We start from the raw sequence: 10,802 nt of genomic DNA, 5'->3' as shown, positions 1-10,802 counted from the left end.
TCGTGTCAAGAGACCTTTTAATGGGAAATTTCCTGAAGATGGGAAGGAATGATGATTAAGGTTATAACCTGAAATAAAATTCTATCTACTTTACTAGAAAAAAAATAAAATAGAAAATAAAGTCATGGGAAAGGAAGACTCCCTAGTGAGGCAGAGAAGCTTTAAAAGTTTCTAATGTGTTTGAAATTTTTCAGTCTCCCATACATTGCTGGCCATGTCGCATAAACTTCTGGAGCATCTGGGAGCGAGTCTCCACCTTTCTATTTAGCAGACAGACAGTGAAACTGGCTTCTTTTCTTACCAAACGATGTTTGACCGACTTGGTATGTATGTATGTATATTTTTTTAAATTTTTTAAAATTTTCTTAACTGTACCAAAGGCAAAGGCGTGTCCTAGCTTCATTAAAGGGCACGCGCCACAGTCAATATAAAAACACAAAAAATCCCACCAGTTTAATAATAAAAAAACCCCAAAAGTGGAAAACCGAGGGGACAGGGAAGAGGGCCCTGGGCCAGGGGCACGGGGAGCCCTGCTCATGGCACCGGGCCTGGCTGTATTGCTGTTGCTACGAGGCCGGGGCCTCGATTGTCCTGTGGGCGCCACCGTTGTTCATCTGGGTGGAGGGCCCTTACTTCTTCTGGGGTGTGCTCAGCTTCTGCATGCCCCGGACCTTGTCCAGCACGCCAGAGATGAAGGCCTCAGTGGGTTTATAACAGTCAACCAGCAGCTCCTTGACCCTGGCAGCCCGAGTACCATCGCCCTCCATGTCCAGGAGTTCGTCCGTATCAATCTCCAGCTCTGGGGTCACACTTGACCGGGACCTTCCCCTGGCGCCTCACTGGGCCCTCGTCGTCCTCGCCGCCCAGGCCTTCGCCTGCAGCCCCAGGGGGGCTCCGAAAGTAGACGCGGGGCCCTGGGCCGCCACTGCCCGGCCTGGGGGCAGGGGCTGCCAACGCCGCACCCGACAGGGGGCCGCTGTCCGCCTAGGCGGCCGCCGGGGCCCCGCGCGCGCGCGCGCGCGTCGAGCCCTCCCTGCGCCGCCGCCTGCGGGACGCCCGCCGGCTGGCACCGGGCCGCTGGCTCCGCGGGAGGGCGGCAGCGGCGGCGGCGGGGGCGCCCGGGGGCAGCTGCTGCACGCGGAGCCCCAGGGCCCAGCCTGGCCGCACCCCGCCCCTCCCCGCCGATCCGCCGGCCCTTTGTTCCCCACGGCCACCGCCCGAGCCCAGCCCACGAGCCCACCGACTTGGTATTTATGATGTCCTGGGCTGGAGTCTCAGCTCGTTCGCTCGCTGGCTCTCTCTCGCTCTCATGTGAAAATCCTTGATTTATTATCTACTTCTTTACCTGATTCTGGGTCTATTCACACTTTGATTAAAAGGCCTTTTAATCAGTTAGGGCCTAATAATGCTTTTCTTTAAGATTTAAAAGATAGATCAGGAACAGAGATGAGGACACAAGAGAATGTGAGGGCATGAAGGATCTATTTATTCTTCTTAAGTCTTCAGTTTGTCTGGGTTCTGATGGATCCAGGGCTTGGGTAACCAGCAGGCCTCAAAGAGAACTCAAACCTGCTAGCTTTGCGTACCAGGGGGTCTGCCAGTGTCTCTCTGTGGATCTGACATTTATATTCAATAGAGAGGGTTTGGTTGGGCTTGTTTGGCCCATCCAGTATAGGTCTCTTTCACTAAGCTAAGTTTTTCTTCAAACCATCTCACAATGAATTGAGCTCCATAATGTCCAATCTATATGTAGTTGCCTTTGGGATAGATAATGATCCTTGATTCAGTCAGCCATCCTACCGGAAACAAGGTGAGTTTCATTCAACGTACAGGCGACCGCAGCAAGATGCAGCTTCCACTCCAGCCCTCTAGTCTCAGAAAGGGCTGAGGACTGGCTTGATGGAACTGCAGTTCCTAGTCCCATCTTCAGGGCTGTTGCTAATAACTCATCTGCATCTGAAGATGCCAGAGTGTGAATCTCCATTCCACTGAGATTTTAAGATGACCAGACTGGTGGCATATAGAAGGATGTTCACAATGTGGAAACTTAATCTCTTCCACTGCCTCAGAAAAATCTTCCATCGGGGTGTACTGCTCCTCTGTTTTACAACTCCTATCTGCAAAGCTTTATATGCATTTTATTTCTCTCAAACTTGAGAAAATTCTTTAGGAACGTTTCTCAACATTCCTTATACATCTCTTAGGTTCAGCATTTGGGTCCAAGTAAATAAAACTGATTCAGTTTCACACAATTTCAAGCTGACAAAGAACCTGAGAGCTTTGAGGTAAAACACTCAAAGTAGCTTGAAGACCTGATCAGTGAAGGTTCATTAAACTAATCATTATAGACAAGTTGAACTTCCCTTTAGGTGAGAACTTCAGATCCATAGTGGTCAGATCTTTGAGACATTTTTTAAAATGCCGGTGTAATAGAAGGTTTGACATTTTAGGTCAACTGGAAAAGCCACCTGTGTATTATAGGTCTGATGGAAGAAAGAAACAGGGAGCAAAGGAAATTAAATCACCCACCTAGCTGATCATTTATCAGAGCTTTGTCACCTTAGGAGACGATTCTCCAGTTCTCAGGCATTTCTGCATATCTTGGGATCAGAGCTCTACCTGCTTTTATTCCAGACTATCTTTTTCAAGGCTGTCTGTATAGGAAACAGCCTTGGAAGGCAGAGATAGTGTCTTCCTCCACAGCGTGAGATAAATTTGTTTCCTCTCCAGTGTAATACAGATAGCGTCTCCCTAAAGGGGACCCTCGTACACTGTTGGTGGGAATGTAAATTGGTGCAGCCACTATGGAAAACAGTACGGAGGTTCCTCAAAAATCTAAAACTAGAGTTACCATATGACCCAGAAATCCCACTTCTGGATATATATCCAGAAAAAAACAAAACTCTAATTTGAAAAGATAGGTACACCCCCATGTTTATAGCAGCACTATTTGCAATAGCCAAGACATGGAAACAACCCAAGTGCTCATCAACAGATGATTGGCTTAAGAAGATGTGTGTGTGGTGTGTATACAATAGAATATTACTCAGCCATAAAAAAAGAATGAAATATTGTCATTTGCAGCAACATGAATGGACCTAGAGAATTTTATACTTGTGAAGCAAGTCAGACAAAGACAAAACCTATATAATATCACTTATATGTGAGATCTAAAAATAATACAAATGAATCTATATACAAAACAGAAACAGACTCACAGACATAGAAAACAAACTTATGATTACCAAAGGGGAAAGGGAAGGAGGGAGGGACAAAAAAGGGATATGGATTAACAGATAACAAACTACTACATATAAAATAGATAAACAACAAGGATATATTGTGCAGCACAGGGAATTATATTCAATATCTTGCAATAACCTATAATGGAATATAATCTGAAAATAAATAACTGAATCACTTTGCTGTACTCCTGAAACTAACACAGTATTGTAAATCAACTATACTTCGATTTAAAAAAATTTTTTAAAAGATAGTGTCTCCCTTCAGGACAAAGTTCAGGTAGGCTTACTATCCACTATAAAAGATATGGGTTCCTTAAACCTGGGGTTCCTCTCTTGTAATGTCACCCACTACATGTGCAGACATTACTTGGCTCCTTCATGTCACCCCGTGGAAACGGTTTTGATGAACTAACGCAAAAATGATGTTACCCTGGTTATGGCTACTGCTGTGAGTAATAAACTGTCCTTTGTCTCAGGCCCAGGAGTCTCGTGTCTTCTGCCAGCATCCACAAGGCAGTCTTGTTAGCTTTCAAGTCGGGTAAAATCTCAAACCCTTCACAATTCTTGACTGGTGGGCAACTGTATAGGTAATTTTAGCACAAGACCTAACAACAGTGTTAGCAATATCAAGAACCAAGTTAAGTCCTTCAAATAAAATTCCCTTGACAGCCCAGATGGAGTTATTTTATTCTTCAGATTGTCAGACTGCATGAACAAATATATAGTACCGCATTTGACCTGAGACTCTAAATTCAAAAGCTTCTTTCAGAAGTTATTCCAAAAAGTCCTGGCACTGAACAAAGTTAGGGGGACAGGAAGTAATGATCCTCTGTAACAGTGGCCACGCATTTGGACCACACATTTTTAAGTTCTCCTCCCAGAGGGCAGCCAAGAACCTCACCCCACCACCACACCAAGAGTTCTCCTTCCTCCCTCCTGATCTTCTTGCCTTCTGATCCGGATCCTACATGGCCATCAGAGTTTACAACTTTCTGGGATCCTCAGCACCTTCATTCAGGGTCTTTCAAACCAGGCAAAGCTCCATAATCATCCAATGAATTGACATCTTTAATAGAGAAGTACTGACCTCTCCCAGAGGAAGAAGGAAATTCTGCCTCTCTAGGGAACCTGAATACATCAGTTGTGGGTATAGAAGTGAAGGCAGCAGTTGGCAGGGTTCATCCAGAGTTAGTTGGCGACCGGCAAGGCAGTTGCTGCAAAAGGGCAAGGAGAAGGGAGTTGAAAGTTTGGGCATGAGAGTGAGTGACTGAAATAATGGGTTGTGGAAGCTTCAGCTGGGTGGGACGGACAAAGGAGTCAACCAGAAGAAAGTCGATGGATGGTGAGAAAACAGAGGGATGACAGGATCCGAGGTCTCAGTGAGACTGCAGGAACACGTGCAGATGCAGGTGTAAGGTCAGATGGTGGCATCTGACGTGCCGAGTGGGTGTAAGATTTCAGAGGTTGTGCTGATTCTGATCACGGTCCAGATGTGGTCGTAGACGTGGATAAGTGAAGAAAAGTGTAGCACCTTCTATCAGTCAGGGTTCATCAGAGAAACAACCAATAGTATGTGGGTGTGTGTGCAGAGAAGGACTTACTTTAAGGAATTGGCTCAGTCATGAGGACTGGCAAATTTGAAATCTGCAGGACCAGCCAGCAGGCTGGAGACCCAGGGAAGAGGTGATGTTACATTCCATCATAGTCCCTATGCATTTTTCAAATTTTTACTATTATAAGAAGTTTGGTAATAAACATCCTTGTCTAAAATCGGATCCTTTTTTCTAAGTATTCTATGTGTATACCACTTTGTATGTTAAGATAATACACTGTCTTTTTCCAAAATGTGTATGTCTGGACTGTGGATCCACCAAATGAACGTTGAAATTGCAGAGCATGACATCATGTGGAGAGGAAGCCTCTGGGCCATGAACCTAAATCTACTTTAAATCCAGACAGAAGATGGATCCGCCTCATGGTTAAAGTTGTCCAGGATGACACAGAACTTGGGCTGGGCATAAACACCATGATCTGGGTCCCTAGAAGCTCAAGGACCAGGAAGAAGCTCACAGAGCACACCAGTGAGACAGGCTGCTTCTGTCCCAAAGGAGAAAGGGTTTTAGAAGAGGGTGGAGGAAAATGTTTGGGGAAGGGCAACAAGATGCTGGAAGAATTCTGCCGAGCTGCCCCCATGCCATAGATGGAGCTGGTGAATGAACGGCCTAGTGCTCTCCAGGGAGAACTGGGTTTGAAAAAGGCAGGGAAAGCTTTGTTTGTTTTTGTTTGCTTGTTTGTTTTTATTTATTTTTAAAGAGATGCAGGCTAGAAGGAGGTGTGTTTACTGGAACCACTGGTTCCAAAGACTTGCAGCTTGGTGGGATTAGCTGGGCTCAGTTCCAGAAGGAAATCTTATATTGCCAAAGTTTTTATCTTTCTAAAATTCAACTGCCAGTACCTTTGCATGGCTCACAAGGCCCCCTCAAGTCAGTCTCCCATCTTTTCGCTCCAGCCTTTAGCTCTTAGCACTGCCCAGCTAGCCCTTTCCAGGACAGCCGGGGGGGGTGGCTTTTCCAAACAAGCCAGTGCCTCCCTGCAGGCTTGCCTTGTCTCTTATCATTCCTTTCCTAGAATACCCTTCACTCTCTCTGCCAGGTACGAATCCACTGATGTAGCTACTAAATGGACTCTCCTGAAAATAAACAAATAAGCCCTGATTTGTAATACTCGCCAATTTCTGTGATGTAAATATTCCCATTATGGCTGATTTCTGGTTATCAACATGAGGTCACTGAATAGGAAGTTGAAATGAGACAGTTTCCTCTCGGGAGCCAGAACCAACGGCTCCAACACACCACTGTCTCCCAGGAGATCATCATTACATAAAATGAAAATACAAGCTACAGCCATACATAAAATATAGTGGAAAGCTAGATCCTAAAGGATCAGCAGTGTTAGCTCCTGGCAGCAGAAGCAAGGATGATTTTATTCTTCTTTTTACTGTCCCCGTAGTGAGTCAAAGAATGCATCCCCACCCGCCACCCAATTTCATTCATGTCCACTCAGAACCTCAGAAAGTGACGTTATTTGTAAAAAGCATAATTAGTTAAGGATCTCAAGATGAACTAATCCTGGACTGGTGTCCCTCTAGGAAGAGAAGACAAAGACACAGAGTAGGAGGTGAAGTGAAGATGGCGGTGAAGACGGGACTGGCGTGTCTACAAGCCAAGGATGGTCTAGGATTGATGGCAACTAGGAAGCCAGGAGAAGCCAGGAGAGGCATCATCTTGTTTCTCCCTCAGAGACTCCAGCAGAAATCAACCTGCCGACGCCTTGATTTTGGACTTCTGGCCTCCTGAGCTCCAAGAGAATACATTTCTGTCGCCCTAGGCCACCCAGTGTGTGACCATTTGTTAGAGCAGCCCTAGGAAACTGACACAGTCCCATCTTTTAATTTTTCTGTGTTGATTATATGTTACTATATCCTTTAACTTAAATGAAAGCTTGATGTCTCTCTGTTAAATATTATATTCTTGTCTGTCTTTCTAGCCTCACCTCCTCTGCCTGCCCCCTCAGAACTTACCCTTCTCTGACAGCGGACCATCTTGCAGATTCACTGGCAAGCCATGTCTTTACATAGTCTGCCCCGTAGGACGGGTCTCGGGCACATGATTGGCGCAGTCACACAAGGCTCCCCACTCAGAGGGCTCCATGGTTGCTGCCTTGAAATTCTTAATAATTGTGTCTTTGAACTTGTAAGTCCACTGGGGTCATGGAGCATGCGCAGGGGCTCACAGCCTCGGCTCATGTGTGATCCCACCTCCACCCCTTCCCTGGGATGAGTTCTTGGCCGTCTGCTCCTTGCCCTGGAGCCCAGTATCCCCCTCCCCACTGCATGACAGCAGCTGCCTTCTGCTGGGGTGACAGCTGGGTCATTCCTCCATTGCCCTCCAGCCCCAGCCAGGGCCTGGGTGCATGAGTCAGGAGGGTCAGGGTGGGGCGTGCTCCCTGGAGGACGGTGGCAACCATCCCTGCCCTGGGCTGACAGTGCTCTGGTGATGATTTTTAGCAGGTGACTCAGTGGGGGCCCCTTTCCCACTCCCGACACAGGTTCTGAGTATGTCCTTGCAAAGAGGTTGCAATCTTTTGGGATCACCCCTCAGACATGAATTGGGGCAGTGAGCCCATGGGAAGAAGAGAATGAATTCTCAGGCCCAGCCTCACTTTCTCACTCTGCACTGGATCCTACAAATTATGCAGCTGACCGTGCTGTACCTGAAATGCCCTTCATCGCTTCTCCCCCTGTTGCACACACAATAATAATAACAATATTAGTAACTATCATTTACTGAATTCTTTGCTTTTGGAGGGTTTTTTGTTTGTTTTTGTTTTGCAGGGAGAGGTAATCAGGTTGTTTTTGTTTTTGCTTTTTTCATGGTGGTACTAGGGATTGAACCCAGGACCTCATGCATGCTAGGCATGCGCTTCTACCACTGAGCAGTACCGTCCTCCTAAATTCGTTGCTATGTACCGAGTACTTTAGACTGTAAGAAAGACAAGACATACAGGGATGGTTGAAATTCTAGGTAGCACTTAGGAGCAAAGTGCAGATAAAGCAGACATGGTTTCCGGATGAGGGATCTGGGAGTCGGAGGTGTTGGAGCTGGTGGCCCTGAGGGATTTACAGCAATTCAATGTGCCCGTGGCCTCCTTGTTCTGAGAGGAGGCCCAGGTGGGAGGCTCTGTTCTTGAATAATGGGAACAAGCAGGGAGCAACTACGAGCCTGCAGAACCAGCAAGGAACACATTGTAACACCTTAGAACTGGATGACTCAGTGCCTTCTGAGGACCTCTTTTGGGTGGCTTTCAGATCTTTTTTAACCCAAAGAGAGAAGCAACTAGATTTGAGCAAGCCCTGTGAAGTCTGTCCCTCCCAGATGTTTCTCTGACTGTGCATAAAATCCCAACTAATCATTCAAAGGTCAGTCCTCACCTCCCTGCCACTGTGTCAGAGAAGAGAATTTCTCTAGGGCTTGGGGAACCAACCCAGGGGACCCCACACTAAAGGGTGGACTAATAAATGATGGAGGCAGCTGGCCAGCTCGGAGCAGGGGGCACTGTTCCAGCTTAGGCACACTATAATTTTTTTTTATTGACTTATAGTCAGTTTAAAACGTTGTGTCAATTTCTGGTGGACAGACAATTCTTCAGTCATACATGAATATGCATATATTCATTTTCATATTCTTTTTCACCATAACCTACTGCAAGATATTGAATATAATTCCCTGTGCTATACATATAAACTTGTTTATCTATTTTATATATACCAGTCAGTATGCAAATCTTGAACTCCCAGTTTATCCCTTCCCACCTTCCTCTCCTCTGGCAACCACAAGCCTTATTCTATGTCTGTGAGTCTCTTTGTGTTTTATATATAAGTTTATTTGTCTTTTTTTTTTTTAGTTTTTTTTTAGATTTTAGATATGAGTGATATCATATGGTATTTTTCTTTCTCTTTCTGGCTTACTTCATTTAGAATGACATTCTCCAGGGCCATTCATGTTGTTGCAAATGGCATTATTTTATCACTTTTTATGGCTGAGTAGTAGTCCATTGTGTAAATATACAACAACTTCTTTATCCAGTCATCTGTCGATGGACATTTAGGTTGTTTCCATCTCTCGGCTATTGTAGATAGTTAACTTAGGTACACTTCAGACTTCAACATGAGGGCTTATTAAGATGGAGCTGGGCTCTAGCACCAGAGTTTCTGCTGCAATACTCCTGGGATGGGGCCTAAGATTTGCATTTCTAACAAGTTCCCAGGCAAGGCCAATGCTCCTGGTCTGGGGACCACACTTTGGACCACCGCTTTAAACCCAGAGCAGAGTAGGTTAAGGGTCTTTGGAAAGATAACTCCAAGTGATGGAAATGTTAGCTATCTTGATTGCAGTGGTGGTTTCAGAACTGTATACATCTATCAAAATTCATTAAATTGTACATCTGAAATATGTATCATTTACTGTACAGAAATTATACCACAACAAAGTTGTTTAAAAAGAAAAGAGAACTCCACAGACCCATTCTGCAGCATGGCTGTCATCAAACTGCTACCCCATCTCTTTCCCCAAATTCCCCATCTTCCAGACACTCCTGAACTCTTGTGGTTCCCCCAAACCTCCCAACTATTTCCCAGTTCATGCCTTTGTCTTCTTTAAATACAGAACCATATAAAAAAAAAATAGAATCCACTCTAACTCTGCTGCCCAGTGGTAACTGACCCTGACATTTGGCTGTGCCAGGTTAGAAAGAATAGAATGAGTGGCCAGCAAGTTACTTTGGAGCAAAGTTTGCCTCCAGAAAAACCTTTCAAGTGCCTGCTTTCTTTCCCATGCTCAAGGGGTGCAGCGGCAGCATTGCCTCGGGAAGGGTGGCGGTATAAGCCGTTCTTCCCTGCTGCAATGACTGCTCTTCTAGTGAAGGTTTGCCAACTTGGGCATATCTTATTCTTGTGTAGCATTTCACAAAACATATTGGAATATGTGGCCTTATTTGGGTTAAGTGTTTGCTGAAATTTGTGATTCACTCAAGGTCTAATAAACAAGTCAAGACTGAAATCCTGGTCTTCTGCCTCCAGGATTTCACGTGGTGAAATTTCCTGTGGCTCTTCTGACGTGATGAGGTTTTCCGTCAAGGTCTTGTAGCTAGTCCCACAGCGTGGTTGACCGCTGCCTGAGGTGGTCTTCTGACGATGACAATCACACTGTCACTTCTAGCAGCTTTTTCCCTTGCAGAGGTGTACCTTCCCCAACTCTGTCCCCACTGTCCCCAGCCAAATACCCTGGGGCAGAAACCCTGTTACCAGTCCCCTCACCCCTTTGCCCCATTTTCCTCCTCACTCTGATAGGTAGTCACAAAGAGAATACTCAGAATTAGACTCTTGGATGGTGAAGGGTCATGAGAAATTATGGAAGCCATATCGCCCAGGGGTCCCTGGAGCTGGAGGCCTGAAAGCTGTCCACTTCCCACTGGGTGATTTGGACAAGAAACCTGTTTCTCTCACTAAAATCTGGAACAAGGCAAGGATGCCGACTCTCACCACTTCTATTCAATATAGTCTTGGAAGTCCTAGCCACAGCAATCAGGCAAAAAAAAAAGAAATGAAAGGGATCCAAATTGGAAGAGAAGAGGTAAAATTATCACTATACGCAGATGACATGATACTATATATAGAAAACCCTAAAAGCTCCGCACGAAAACTATTAGAAGTGATAAAAGAATTCGGCAAGGTAACAGGATACAGATTTAACATACAGAAATCAGTTGAATTTCTTTGCACTAACAATGAAATAGCAGGAAAAGAAAGTAAGGAAACAATCGCTTTTAAAATTGCATCCAAAACAATAAAATACTTAGGAATAAATCTGACCAAGGCGGTGGAAGACTTATGCATGGAGAACTACAAAACATTGATTAAGGAAATTAAAGATGACTTAAAGAAATGGAAAAATATCCCATGCTGTTGGATTGGAAGAATCAATATTGTTAAAATGGCCA

General features: G+C 45.2%; 1 pseudogene; it reads right to left on the bottom strand.

The window, feature by feature from the left end:
- Positions 1-614: 614 nt before the first annotated feature.
- LOC123616425 (protein phosphatase 1 regulatory subunit 14B pseudogene) lies at positions 615-6,846 on the bottom strand (annotated as a pseudogene).
- Positions 6,847-10,802: the final 3,956 nt, after the last annotated feature.

The sequence above is a fragment of the Camelus bactrianus genome, chromosome 15, assembly GCF_048773025.1.
Source record: "Camelus bactrianus isolate YW-2024 breed Bactrian camel chromosome 15, ASM4877302v1, whole genome shotgun sequence".
Lineage (NCBI taxonomy): Eukaryota > Metazoa > Chordata > Mammalia > Artiodactyla > Camelidae > Camelus > Camelus bactrianus.
This window is presented reverse-complemented; position numbering and strand designations above follow the sequence as displayed.